General features: G+C 41.0%; 1 protein-coding gene across 8 annotated transcripts in view; it reads left to right on the top strand.

Annotated features, from left to right (window-relative positions):
- The window catches only part of FGGY (FGGY carbohydrate kinase domain containing), a 416,066-nt gene that overhangs the window by 306,385 nt on the left and 94,978 nt on the right, over positions 1 to 14,703 (top strand). The window lies entirely within an intron of this gene.

Below are 14,703 nucleotides of genomic sequence, written 5' to 3'. Positions count from 1 at the left end.
GTCAGGGCTGCTCAGAATGCATGCCAACGTTATTAGGGTTTCAGATAAACTCTGGTAAAAGTAAAATAAAATTAATAACTTACGTTGGTGGTGAAATTCGGCTCTTAGTGACCTTCAGAGTCACTTCTAGTGCAGATATTTGGGGCCGGAGGGGCCAGGATGACCTTGGTGGAAGAGCTCACAATCACTTAAGCTAAGAGATAACATCTTGATGGCCAAGTGAAATCGGTTGGCTAAGAATAGCTTAGCCACAGAGAATTGTGTTTGAGGATGGATGAAGCATGTGAAAGCTAGGGAAAAAGAGCTAAGCTACAGTCCCAAGAGGCTAGGAGAGACCACAAACAAGAAAAGAGGCCATGAATTCAGAATTCAGATGTCAAGAAGTGGAGAGCAGAGTGTGAGGTGCATCATGGCGGGGGTGTAGAATGGAGGCCATGAGCAGTGCAAGGTTTATGCAGTGCGTGACAATGGAGCAGGCCTGCTGGCTTGAGGAACTTCAAAACTTAACAGGCTTTGGCTTTGTGATTAATTCTATTGAGAATATTTTAAATATTTTTATGAGACCAACAGAAAGACCCAATCTTTATTTTCATTACCTGCTTGACATGAGCAACTTCTGCTAATAAAAGGGAGTCATGGTGGAAAGAAAAGAAATTGGACATAGCGAAAGTGATGTCTGTCCGGAGTCCATGAAGCGTGCCCACACAAGAAATAATGGTCTTGGCCTCCTGTTTGGCCCATGGAAGCAGAAGAGGGATGTCTGGAGAGGGCCACGTGGCCACAGGCTATAGCTAGAAAGCCATACTTTCAGGTAACCGGCTTTCTGGGTACAAACAGAGGTTAGGGGAAGCACACATTTTGTATGAGTACAAAAATCCATGTCTTAATTAGAGACAAATATCTAAAGCCAAATATAGGAGACACTTAAAATGTTAAAGAAGTGAAGAAGCATGACCAGTTCATAAAATGACCCCCAGACAAAGCAGGGTTGTATCGTAAAATGATTGCGGCTCTGAAGTCCAGGGCTTGGATCTGGAGTCCTTCCTTTGGGGTCCTTTCCTTGCCAACACCTGCTGTACCAGCTTCATCATCCAGCATGGCAGGTGCCATGGCTTCCCAGTGGCTTTGGTCTGTTTCTTAAAACCAACCCTGACATCCGGAAACTTAAGAATTACCGTCATTAGGATTCCAATAAGGGTAGCCCAAACACAGACTAGAATGCCAAAGGAAACAATGGAGTGCTTTTAAGAGTGTCTGTCTCATTAGAATAAGTATGAATAAGTATGTAATCACCAAAGGAGACTTCTTGCACGGGGACATATGCCCAATGGTATTAAAAATCCTGGTATATTTATCTTTTTAAAAGTTCTCTTGTTTTATAAACATACCTCATACATCACCTGATGTTTCTTAGCAGTGATTTCCCTTAATAACTGCCCTTGGGTTAGCCTTACCTTTGAATAGCTGTCATTTGATGAATTTACCTCACAACACTGGAAGGAGAAGATGACCTAGTTAAGATAGAAGGAAGGAAATTCTGGGCTAAAAATTTTCCCCAAAATCTCTCCTTTTTTTAAGATTTTTATTTTATATTGGAGTATAGTTGATTTACTATGCTGTGTTAGTTTCAGGTGTACAACAAAGTGATTCAGTTATACATATACATATATCTATTCTTTTTCAGATTCTTTTCCCATTTAGGTTATTACAGAATATTGAGTAGAGTTCCCTGTGTTGTACAGTAGGTCCTTGCTGATTATTTTTTATATAATAGTGTGTATGTGTTAATCCCAACCTCCTATCTTGCCTCCCCCGCACCTTTCCCCTTTGGTAACCATAAGTTTGTTTTCAAAGTCTGTGAGTCTGTTTGTTTTGTAAATAAGTTCATTTGTATCATTTTTGTAGATTCCACATATAAGTGATATCATATGATATTTGTCTTTCTCTTTTCGACTTACTTCACATAGTATGGTAATCTCTGGGTCCATCCATGTTGCTGCAAATGGCGTTATTTCATTCTTTTTTATGGCTGAGTAATATTCCATCGTATATATGTAACACATCTTCTTTGTCCATTCATCTGTTGATGCCGTTTAGGTTGCTTCCATGTCCTGGCTATTGTAAATAGTGCTGCAATGAACATTGGCGTGCATGTATCTTTTCTAATTATGGTTTTCTCCAGGTATATACCATATATATCATATGGTAGTTCTATTTTTGGTTTTATAAGGAACCTCCATACTGTTCTCCATAGTGGCTGTATCAATTTACATTCCCACCAAAAGTGTAGGAGGGTTCCCTTTTCTCCACACCCTCTCCAGCATTTATTGTTTGTAGGCTTTTTGATGAAGGCCATTCTGACTGGTATGCGGTAATATCTCATTGCAGTTTCGATTTACATTTCTCTAATAATTAGCAATGTTGCATATCTTTTCACATGATTTTTGCACATCTGTATGTCTTCTTTGGAGAAATGTCTATTTAGATGTTCTGCCCACTTTTTTTTTTTTTTAAAGGATATTTATTTTACCTTTTTTTTTTTAAAGGAATTCCTTTATTTTTATTTTTTATTTACTTATTTATTTATTTTTGGCTGTGTTGGGTCTTTGTTTCTGTGCGAGGGCTTTCTCTAGTTGCGGCAAGCGGGGGCCACTCTTCATCGCGGTGCGTGGGCCTCTCACTGTCGTGGCCTCTCCTGTTGCAGAGCACAGGCTCCAGACACACAGGCTCAGTGGCTGTGGCTCACGGGCCTAGTTGCTCCGCGACATGTGGGATCTTCCCAGACCAGGGTTCGAACCCGTGTCCCCTGCATTGGCAGGCAGATTCTCAACCACTGTGCCACCAGGGAAGCCCCTGCCCACTTTTTGATTGTGTTGTTTGTTTTTTTGCTATTGAGCTGCATGAGCTGTTTGTATATTTTGGAGATTAATCCCTTGAAGGTTGCTTTGTTTGCAAATATTTTCTCCCATTCCATAGGTTGTCTTTTGTTTATGGCTTCCTCTGCTGTGCAAAAGCTTTTAAGTTTAATTAGGTCCTATTTATTTATTTTTGTTTTTATTTTCATTACTCTAGGAGGTGGATCCAGAAAAATATTGCTGCGATTTATGTCAAAGGGTGTTCTGCCTAAGTTTTCCGCTAAGAGTTTTATAGTGTCTGGCATTACATTTAGGTCTTTAATCCATTTTGAGTTTATTTTTGTGTATGGTGTTAGGGAGTGTTCTAATTTCACTCTTTTACATGTAACTGTCCAGATTCCCCAGCACCACTTATTGAAGAGACTGTCTTTTCTCCATTTTATATTCTTGCCTCCTTTCTCATAGATTAATTGACCACAGGTGTGTGAGTTTATTTCTGGGCTTTCTATCCTATTCCATTGATCTATATTTCTGTTTTTGTGCCAGTACCACACTGTTTTGGTGACTGTAGCTTTGTAGTATAGTCTGATTCCTCCAGCTCCGTTCTTCTTTCTCAAGATTCTTTCGGCTATTCAGAGTCTTTTATGTTTCTATACACGTTTAAATTTTTTTTGTTCTAGTTCTCTGAAAACTGCCATTGGTAATTTGATAGGGATTGCATTAAATATGTAGAGTGCCTTGGGTAGTATAGTCATTTTGACAATACTGATTCTTCCAATCCAAGAACATGGTATATCTTTCCATCTGTTTATGTCATCTTCGATTTCTTTCATCAGCATCTTATAGTTTTCAGAGTACAGGTCTTTTGCCTCCTTAGGTAGGTTTATTCCGAAGTATTTTATTCTTTTTGATGTGATGATAAATGGGATTGTTTCCTTAATTTCTCTTTCTGATCTTTCATTGTTGGTGTATAAAAATGCAACAGATTTTTGTGTATTAAGTTTGTATCCTGCAACTTTACCAAATTCACTGATGAGCTCTAAGTAGTTTTATCATAGCCTCTTTAGGATTTTCTATGTATAGTATCATGTCGTCTTCAGACAGTGACTGTCTGTCTTCTTCTTTTTCAGTGTTGATTCCTTTTATTTCTTTTTCTTCTCTGATTGCCGTGGCTAGGACTTCCAAAACTATGTTGAATAAAAGTGGTGAGTGTGCACATCCTTATCTTGTTCCTGATCTTAGAGGAAATGCTTTCACCTTTTCACTGTTGAGTGTGATGTCAGCTGTGGGTTTGTCATATATGGCCTTTATTATGTTGAGGTAGGTTCCTTATATGCCCACTTTCTGGAGAGTTTTTATCCTAAATTGGTATTGAAGTTTGATGAAAGATTTTTTTGCATCTATTGACATGCTCATATGGTTTTTATTCTTCATTTTGTTGATGTGGTGTATCACACTGACTGATTTGTGGATATTGAAAAACTCCTTGCATCTCTGGGATAAATCCCACTTGATCATGGTGTATGGTCCTTTCAGTGTATTGTTGGATTTGGTTTGCTAGTATTTTGTTGAGGATTTTTGCATCTATGTTCAAATCTTTTTCCCTCAATCCAATTTTGGATAACATCAAAATAATCACCCTGAATCTATTTATCATGTTACCCTTTTACCAGAAGCTACAATGTGACCACTTTTTCCAACATTCATTCACAGAATGTGTATTTGGTGCCTACTTTGTAGCAAGTACTGCTAAAGTATAATCCTTACATTCATGGAGCATATTTCAAGGGAGGGAAGTGCTTGATAAAATGTTAAGTTTAAAAAATACGTAACATCTAGAATGTCAAGAAAATCCCAGTAGGACAAGAACCATATATGATTTTTTCTTTGGGCTCCTGAAATATTTACCTGGGCACATACTAAGTGCTTAATACGTACTTATTGATAATTGATAGTCAACATGGAGATAATAAGAGGTCATCTGTTGGTTTAGAAAAATTATACATGTGAGCAATCTGCTAATTCTAAATGAATTAGATCACTACTGACTCTTACTATCCCTATGATCAGTATTTAAAACCAGTCATAATGTCCAGGTAAATGAAGATAAGTTTCCATTTTATTATAATTATGAGTGCCTTTGTTCATCAACGAATTAACTAATTATTTTAACAAATGCAGGCCCTGTTATAGTTGGTGGGGGATATAAGTAACTGGGCACAACTGCAGCTTTCAGGAACACTGGTGTTTTGGTGGGGTCGGGGAGGGGAGGCAGGCAGAATATATAAACAGGCGATGGGGCTACAGGGTCAAGCTCCAGGTGCCACTCACTGTCCAGCGCTCCTTAGATGTGTGGAAGATGATGGCCTAACATGGTCTCAGCACTCAGGAAAGGCTTCAGATAGGAGGTGACATTGACACTGAGTGACAGAGGGAACAGGGTCTGGGACCAAGGGAATCATAGCATGTGCAGTGTTCTAGAGGGGAGGAGAGCATGGCATGTGAATGTTCAGGATTTTTTTATATCGTTGTCTAACCAGTGATAGATTGCATTTAGCATTTTATCTAGGTAATTAAAAGACCTTCTCAGAGAATGACTGGCCGCTCCCTGTTCTCCTTCTGCTTCAGCAGCATCACACTCTTTCTCTCCCCTCTGTTGGCTCTTTTCTCTTACCCTTGTTAGACATTCATCCATTCAAAAAATGCTTATTGGTCACCTACTACGTGCAGGCCTATGCCAAGCTGAGGGAACACAAAGAAAAAAAGAAACTGTACCTGTTCCAAGTTCACATGAAAATGGGGGAAATAATATTGTACATGTGTGAGAGTGTGCGTATGTGTGTATGTACATAATGTATGATCCCTATAATACAGACATCTATACAGGCCGAAGGAGGTGCTCAGTAAATATTTGATTCTGAATTTTATTTTTAGGTGGCATTTGGGCAGCAAACCCTGATGCAGCCTTTCTCTGCTTCGCTTGAAAATACCTGTGAAGATAAAAAAAAAAAAGCATAAACTCATTCTGACTTTAACAATTAAGATGACTTTCAACTAGGAAAACTAGAATTGACAATCTCAGAGAGAATCTGGGAGGACCTTCCAGAATCTAAAAGGCTAAATGTAACTTGTTTGATAATCATAATATCTGACATGAGAACAAAATAAACCACCAGCCTTGCAAAAGTTGGGACCTCTCCACTTTCTGGTCCCTAGCTTAAAAATGCAAGTTCCCTTTAAGCCTAAAAACAGAGCAGTCATCCCTCTACTCTGCTGCTGATGATTAAGGTTTTTTGTTCTGTTTTGTTTTGCTTTTTGGAAGCAGCCAGTGAGTTTAGTTTCCCAGAACTCCTCCGCAACCCGGACCTTATCTTCCGTTTCACTTCAATCCATTAGAAAACTGCCAACCCAAGTAGACAACTGGGCTGGAAGTCTGATTTAGAATGAATGGTGATGCACTGCAGTTCTAAGGACCCTGAATCAAACTCTGTTAAAGGGGCAGAGATAGGGAAACCCTGTGAATTTGAAGGAGGGGTGTAGTTTTGCATGTCTACCATCTGTTCTAGGATTAGAAAGCAGAGTGGTGAGCTACCTCAGGGCAACAGAGGGACACAAAATAAAAACTGCTGGACTCTGGGAATTGGCAGCTAGCTATAGATCTAAAGAGGTAAATCCAAGTTACAGTTAGTGGGGCTGAGAGTAAATTGTGTACTGTATGCTGGGAAACACTGAATATGTATAGTGCTCTAGTTAAAATGAATTTAAAAGATAATAAAGTGAGTCCATTAGGAAAAACATGTTGCACACAAAGAAAAAGAAATACCATTTTGAACACTTAAGGGAAAGGCCTCTTAAAATTTACTTACTACTGAAACCAAAAGAAAATATTTTAAAACTCCTTTGCATATTCAGTAGGATTTTTTTTTAAAGCACATCTCTATGAAAGAGAGCAGAAACTTATTAGGAAAAAAAATGAGTTCAGATGGAAGGGCAATGGAATGAGGGGAAAAAAAGGAAATGATAAAGACAGCTAAAAATACAAAAGCAGAATTAAAACTTGCATTGAAGGTTTTAATGCAAAACACATAATTTTTACTGAAGAAAATAAGATCAGAGCTGTCATAAGACATAGTATATATTTTAAATTTATAAGAAAAAATTTTGATGTAGGGGCTATGGCTTATTTTCTTTTTAATTTCACCAGTGCTTAGGTCAAAGATAGGCACTGAATAATTGCCTATGGTTAAGCAGTTAGTTCAGTCTTCACTTGTCAGGTGAGGAATGAATAGTGTGACCTGCTCAAGGTCACAACACCGAGAAATAGCAGGGCTTAGATGAAAACAGGAATCCCGACTTTTAGGATGCACACTCTTGAGCCTCCCTTAACTCATACCTCTGGACTTCACGGAATGCACTGACTGTAAAAAGTGAGTCCCTGCAGTTCCATCATGCCTGGTTTCACACTGAACCACGTTCCTCAGCCCAGTCCCTGCTCCCCTGTCTGACCACCAGCCTTCTCACTCGTTCTCCCATTTTTCCCCTTACCCTGATTCTTGGATTTAAGCTCTGACCCTGTCTCTTCTCAGTAATGGTTCTCTTTTTCTTTCCACCCTCACTGACCCAGATTTCAAAAGTAATCACCACTGCTGGTTTGACCTGGCTCTGAACCTTTCCGCTTTAGGTGCCTACCCTTATAAGTAGGAACAGGGCATACCCCAGGAATCCTTCTATTAGGCTCGATAGAATCATTTTCTTTTGTCTGGTAAGAGTTGGCTCCCTGCCATGTCACTAGCTGTTTCATTTCTCCATTGGTGATGCATATATTGACCTGCAGCATTGGGCTAAAAAGAGGTGGCGGTTATGGGGTGGGCAACTTAATAGTATGCTTAGACCAAGTAGCCATCAGTGTAAATATTTCTCCTTGCCACTTGATAAATGAGGCACGGAGAGGTAAGGGCTGTACATATGATGTTTGAAAGAAGCAGAGGCTTGGGTAATGGCAATCAGCCACAAGACATTTAACACCAGTGATTCCAGGTTCTTTAAAAACGAAACGAAACGATGCTTTTTAAAGAAATATGACGTGGTCACACATAAAGAGATGAAGCTAAATACGCACCACCAGGAATGGTTGCATGTTTTAGATAGTTTGTGTATGTGTGATTGTTTTTATTTTGAATGGTTGGTTAGATAGCTTTCACTCTAGTGAAACAGTAAAGTGAGCCCAGGATTTGAAGCCAGACCTGTATTGGCATCCTGGCTTGAAAATGTGCCAGTTGCGTGACCTCTGAGGTTAGCTCTGTGAGGTCTGTCTGCTCATCAGGAAGCGGGTGCGGCGCAGGGTCGTTGTCAGAATCAAACGGAGAGACTGTCACACAGCGGACAGACCGCAACAGCAGCTGCTTTTGAATCTGTAGCTCCTGCTGAGTGGCCCTTACTTGCATGTTTACAAGATGGCCTTTGAATCCCGGGCAGCCAATCATGAGCCGTCCACCTTAGTCCCAGGACCAGTGAGGCCTACCAGTCACGGAGGTCACCAGCCATGAACAATCAGCTAGAGAAGCTGAACAATCACTTGGTTCATCACAGGAACCAAGTTTCATACAGGTGTAGAGATTAGTCTTCTCTACTTAAGTATTTAAGTTCTTGGCCCTCAGTTTCCTCAGCAACACAGTAAGCAGCTCAACTTTGGTACACCTTACAAGACAGCTAGAGCTGTAGGAGTTGTGAAAGAGTCCTTGCCTCCTTGTGTACATGACCAGTTTTTATTCTCCAATTAATATGACCTCTTTGTTATGGTGGTGTTTTTTGAAAAGTTCTTCTCCTGAAATGCCCACTCAAAGAAATAAATTACCTCAGAGATATATCAGGCCGTGAGAACACACCATATTCACCAATTGGTTGAAATGTGTTTTTCCTGCTTCACTTTGCAAGTACAACACTACCCAGAACGGAAAGTTATTTTCTGGTTCTTTGAAGAGCTGTGATTTCTAACATAAGTCCATATGCTGCTCAAACTGCTAGAGAGGTTGAGTGCTGTTCCAAGCGTTCTTCAAAGCAAGCACAAAGCAACATGCATGTGGAAAACTGGGAGAGAGTCAGGAAAGAAGCGTTAAGAGATCTTAGCCAGTTCCCAGAGTGACTCCCAGCTAGAGACAGGCATCACTAAACAGAGTCAGATGCGGTGGAGTCAGCGACTCGGATGAGTATTTGCAAGAGCTCAGGAGAAGTCAGGGGCTGTATCCCTGTGGCTTCCTCCGATGGGGAGATGGATGATGGAGCTGGAAGCTCATGGGCCAATTAAGCAGCCTTTGAGTGATATATTTTAAGCCTTGGAAACACATGGACTCTTTGATATGAGTTTGTTGGTGTTTTTGTTATGATATAATGCTGTTTTTATGTACCGTTTTTTACATATTGTTTTTCCCTATGAAAAATTGAATCCTATAATGAAGCTTAATATCCTCAGTATCACTTAACTGGTTTTGGATAGTGTATTTTTTTATTGAAGCAACTAATTTACCAACTGGTATTGTGATTTGTAATACGTGCTGTTTTTTCAGGGAACGTGATGTACCAAACACCATGGTAGATGCTTTCCAAGCATCATCACCAACTTCCCTTACAACCCTGCAAGACAGTGTAGTTACTGCGTTAAAAGGAATGGAGAATCTGAGGGTCAGAGAGTCTAAGTAATTTACTCAGGGGAGAAAAGACCAGAAGTGGTAGTAGAACCCAGTCAGTTCAAACCGAGGTCACTGACATTCTCTGAGAGGAAAAAAATTCAAATATGAAAAACTAGATCTTTATATTTTTGGCATTCCTTCTGCTCTGTTTTCAGTATGTCTGAAATATTTCTCCCTCATTTTAGTGATTTTTAAAAAAATGATTTTGCATTACAGAATCAGACTTTTCTTTTTTAGTGCTTTTTATCTTTGCTGTATAAACCAAACAACAAATAAAACTGGGGGTGAGAGGGGTGGTGTGGACTGTGGACAGGGGCCCTTCCCAAGGTAGTGTATAATGATAAAAGACTGAGGAGTGGGACCTCCATGGCGGTCCAGTGGTTAAGACTTCACCTTCCAGTGCAGGGGGTGTGGGTTCGATCCCCGGTCAGGGAGCTAAGGTCCCACATGCCTCGTGGCCAAAAAAACCAAAAAAAAAAAAAAAAAAGAAGCAATATTGTAACAAATTCAATAAAGACTTTTAAAAAATGGTCCACATCAAAACAACTCTTTTAAAAAAAGATTGAGGAGTGAATCAGGTGGAAGTCTGCCAGGAAGACCCCAGGAGATAAATAATGAGAAAGAATTAAGGCCAGAGAACCAAGGATGGGATCCAAGTTGGTGTGTAAGTCCAAGACAGGGTTAGAGGACAGCAAGTGTGGACCAGGACGGTTGACCAAAACAGCCTTGGTTACACTGGTGCAAACGTGTGTTAAAATGACTTAGATTTAGAGCATCAGAAGCAAGGCAGACCGAAGTGTGAGGTGCCTGGTACATCTGGGAAACAGCAAATGGACTAGTGTCACATGGTGTAGAGTTCACCAATAGAATAAAGTTGTGAGGAAGAATGTCAGTCCATCATCCAGTCGTTGTATGTGTATTATTGTCTGTTGCTGCTATAATAAAATACCACAAACTTAGAGGCTTAAATTTATTATCTCACAGTTCTGTAAGTCAGAAGCCCAAGCTGGCTCAACTGGTTTCTCTGCTCCTGTTTTCACAAGACCAGAACCAAGGGCTTTTATCTGGAGGCTCTGGGAATAATCTGCTATCAAACTTCCTCAAGCTGTTGGCCAAATTCAGCTCCGTGCAGTTGTAGGACAGAGGTGCCTGTTTCCTGGCAGACTGTCAGCCGGGGATCCTCAGCTTCGAGAGGCCACCCACATGCCTTGGCTCACTGCCCCCTTCCTCCATCGTCAAAGCCAGCAGTGGTGGATCAGGTCCTTCCCATGCATTGAATCTCTCTGATTTCCACTTCTACCTCATCTCTCCTGCTTTATTCTTCTACTGTATCTCTTGGCTGACTCTTTTGTCTTCCTCTTCTGCTTTTAAGAGCTTATGTGATTACATTGTGCCCGACTGGATAATCCAGGATAATCTCCCTATTTTAAGGTCAACTGGCTAGTAACTAGTTCCACCTGCAAAGTCCCTTTACAGCAGTGCCCAGATTAGTGTTTGATTGAGCAATCAGGGGATGGGAACCTTGGGGGAGGGGGAAGCATCTTTAGAATTCTGCCTACGACATTGTGTTAACACATTTATGTGCATTTCCCATTTCTGGGTGAGTTTTCGGCAATGCCAAGCGTCAGTGTCCATTCCTGATACTGATACCTATAAATATTTTCAGGGAAATTTGTCCCCCTTTCTCTTCCAGGCTGCTGACTATCTCAGACCTGTTCTCCAGTCCCTGGCCTCTATCCAGAGGTTTTCCGGAAATCTTTCTCTGATCCTCCTCATTTCCTTGCTATCCGGTCATCAGCGCCTCCTGCATTATTGACTAAACAAACAGCATTTTTTTGCCCCTTTGTGTTCTGAAAAACTTTCAGTCAATTCCCTTGAGCCTTGGATACCCCCTCAAGCTCTGATGACCTAGAAAATCTCAGGACAGGGAATCCTGTTTTCTTGTCTTTTGTAATCTTTAGAAACCCCTTGAGATCTATTTCTAAGCCTTTTTTTTTTTCTTAGCAACATATATAACTACTTAAATTCTCTTAACAACTAAGAAGGGAAAAACGTAGCTAACTAAATTACTGATATATTTGTTTATAATCTCAACTACTCCAGGGCATATGGACCTATAATTCACAATACCAAGGTTTAGGGCAATCATTTCTACAATTTATTGTGCATTAGGACCTTGTTAAAAATGCAAAATTCTGGGCCCACACCAAAAGTTCAGTAAATTAGGAGTTGGATCACAGGAAATCTGCCTTCAACTCAGATCCCGGGAAAGAGTTAAGAGATGTGCCTAAATTCGCACAGCTGCCAAGTGGTAGCAGGATTTAAGCTGAAGTCCAGGATGAAGATCATCCGTCTTTCCTGTTCACAGAGTAAATGGAAGTGTGTAGGTTGATAAGGACTAAGGCTTCTCCAAGGAGTCCTTGCAATTGAGTCTCCCACTGTCCTACTCCTGGGTGCCCATCAGGGGCACGCTGCTTCTCCACACTCCTAGACGTGCAGACCTTTCTCATACGATCCTGATGCTGACGGCCAGCACACTTTCTACCCTACGTTCCCCACCCTGTACAACCACTGGTCTTCAGTCCCCATCGCTAATACCCTGACAGTACCCACAGCATGTTGCAGGAGATCCTTTATTGCTGTATCCCAATTAATGAATGGGATTGAGCCCCTCATTGCAATTCAAGAGAAAGGCAGTGAACATTATTAAGAGAAAAGGAAAGAGAATGAACATTTATTAAGCACTACAAGTGTCTAGCTCTTGTCGATTTGGTACAGCTTGCTGAAAAAGTAAGACGCTGTGCAAACGATAACTCATTTAATCATTAAGCACCTTGAAGTATTATTATTCCTATTTTACAGATAAAAAAAAAAAATGAGCCTCAGAGTGGTTACAAAACTCACACTGTCCTGCAAGCAATTAGAGGGAATGTTGAGATGTAAAGCCAGGTGTCTTACTCCAGAGCACATCATCTTTCTATTCACCTACACTTCTCTTCTGAGCTCAGAAATCCCAATAGTATTTACATAAACATTTTATAATCATTATCTAGGAGGTTGAAATTATCCATTGCAGTTCGTATCTCTTTGGCCACCATATGCCACTTTCACACACCTCTAAATATTAACTATGAGTGTTTTCTATTACAGTCCTCTTTTCACAATAACCAAAATAAATAAACTGTGCTTACCATTGCAGCTCTCCGTGGGACTTCCCCACACATTTCACTCTCTCGGCCAAGCATTCGAAAGAGACACGCGCACATCTATAAACAAATTCCTTCCACTTATGCTTCCTTCCCACTTTTTCTTACTGATAGAGCCATTCAGCCTTCAGCCAAGGGTATAGGCTTCTCTGGCCCATCCCAGCTTTCTCGCTGGTTACAAAGCTGCACCTCTCCCAGGACATCCCTGACATTCTCAGGGCACTCCCACCTTCATACACCATGACAGCTCCCTGAGGGTCCTCTGTAGCCTCCTGAGTGGTCCACATGGCCGGCACTCCTTAGAAAGTTCCATCTTGGGCTGAATGCCATTTGATTTTTGTCAAGGTGGGGCTGGGATTCCTGATACTTGAGAGAGAATCAAATGATCATCTGCCCTTCTAGTGTCTCCATTTGCAAATCAGGTAAGATGTCAAGGAAATAGGGATCCTGGACCATAGTAATTTCACAGTTTAGAGAGGTGTCTTTCACTGAGTCACATTTCAACCCCCTGGCTCTGGTGTTAGTGGTGAGGGAATGTTGGAAATAGCTATGGGAGAGCCATGTTTGCTTATTTATTCTCTTTTGATACTGAATACCTTCCATATGGTAGTCCATGTAATAAATTCCATCTAGAAATTCTTCTCAGGAATAATTTTGTCTCTCTTGAAGCATAGGTATGTTTCATTTGTCATAAAAGAAAGGCTATGTCATCCATTATATGTCCCTTTTTTGCCATAGCTACTAGTAAGCAAGCTCAAGAGTTAAATTTAGTGCTCATTTACACTGATTATCTCATTCTCAATTTCTGAAGAAAAGAAGCTATCTTCTCTTTTCTTCCTATGACTTTGAAGCTCTGAAGGCACTAGAAATTTAGAGAAGGGCCCATGACATCTTTTTGCTTGAATATCAATACTTTGGGGAAGTTCTCATGCATATTTGCTGGGATTAAGGAAGCAAAATCTAGTGATATTTTACCCCTCCTCTCTTATGGGTTCTTACTAATTGAGAAGACTATCAGAGCCAGTTATTGTCAATACAGAGCCCTGGGGTTCCTAATAAATTAATAGGAGAATGCATCTTATATAAAAAGTCAAATTCCTCCCCTACCCCCATCACAGTTTATCCGCCTTTGGCACTCGGGACCCTCCTGTGGATGGACGTGTGTCTGCCAAACAGACACACACCCAACCACGTGGAGGGTCACGGCTTGATTCGCATCTCACTGATGACCAGCGAGAGGAGGCCAGAGGCAGCCTACCTTCTGGGCTGGCTCTGGAGGAGAGCTCTAAACTGTGGCCCAATCAACTTTCCCAACAGACCACCAACAGAGATGCTGTTGAGGCCAAGCGAGTTTTGGAGACGAGTTAAAGAGAGACCATTTATGACTAGTGATCTTTACTCAGGACCAGTGCACACCGTGGGGCTAGTTGCTGCCACGGGGAGTTCAGCTGAGGGGGGCTTAGGGCAGGGCTGAAATCCTGTCCACTCTGCTCCTTTTTAAAATTCACTCTTCCAGATGGGATGCCTTTTGCATTTAGTCCACCTGGAGGGAGCACCTTTTTCTAATTCACACAAAGACTCCATATAAGCTACATATAAGACTCCATATATGCTACATATAAGTAGGGTGACTACTTTTACTCCATTCTCGTACAAGCCACTCCTCTGATGAGGAAGGGTAAGTGTGGAGTTTGGGGGAGGGGGAAGAGCATGCAGTAAGCAACTAGAAGTGATGGTCCAGTGTTTTTCTCCCTTGGGGCATGGAGGAAATATACCCCTCCACCTCTGTGAATATATGAGGGGCTGAGGTAGTAAATACTGTCCTCTCATAATTGTATAATATGACAGAGAAGGATAGGATGTTAGGAGAGAGAATGGTGTGCAGAAGGGAAAAGGAGCATTGAAGTGTCACTTACACATTCAACAAATATTAACTTAGCGCCACTATGTGCCAGG

This window comes from Balaenoptera physalus (genome assembly GCF_965194825.1).
Source record: "Balaenoptera physalus genome assembly, chromosome: 1".
Taxonomy (NCBI): domain Eukaryota; kingdom Metazoa; phylum Chordata; class Mammalia; order Artiodactyla; family Balaenopteridae; genus Balaenoptera; species Balaenoptera physalus.
The sequence above is the reverse complement of the archived record's forward strand: the minus strand, read 5'-3'. Positions and strand labels throughout refer to the sequence as shown.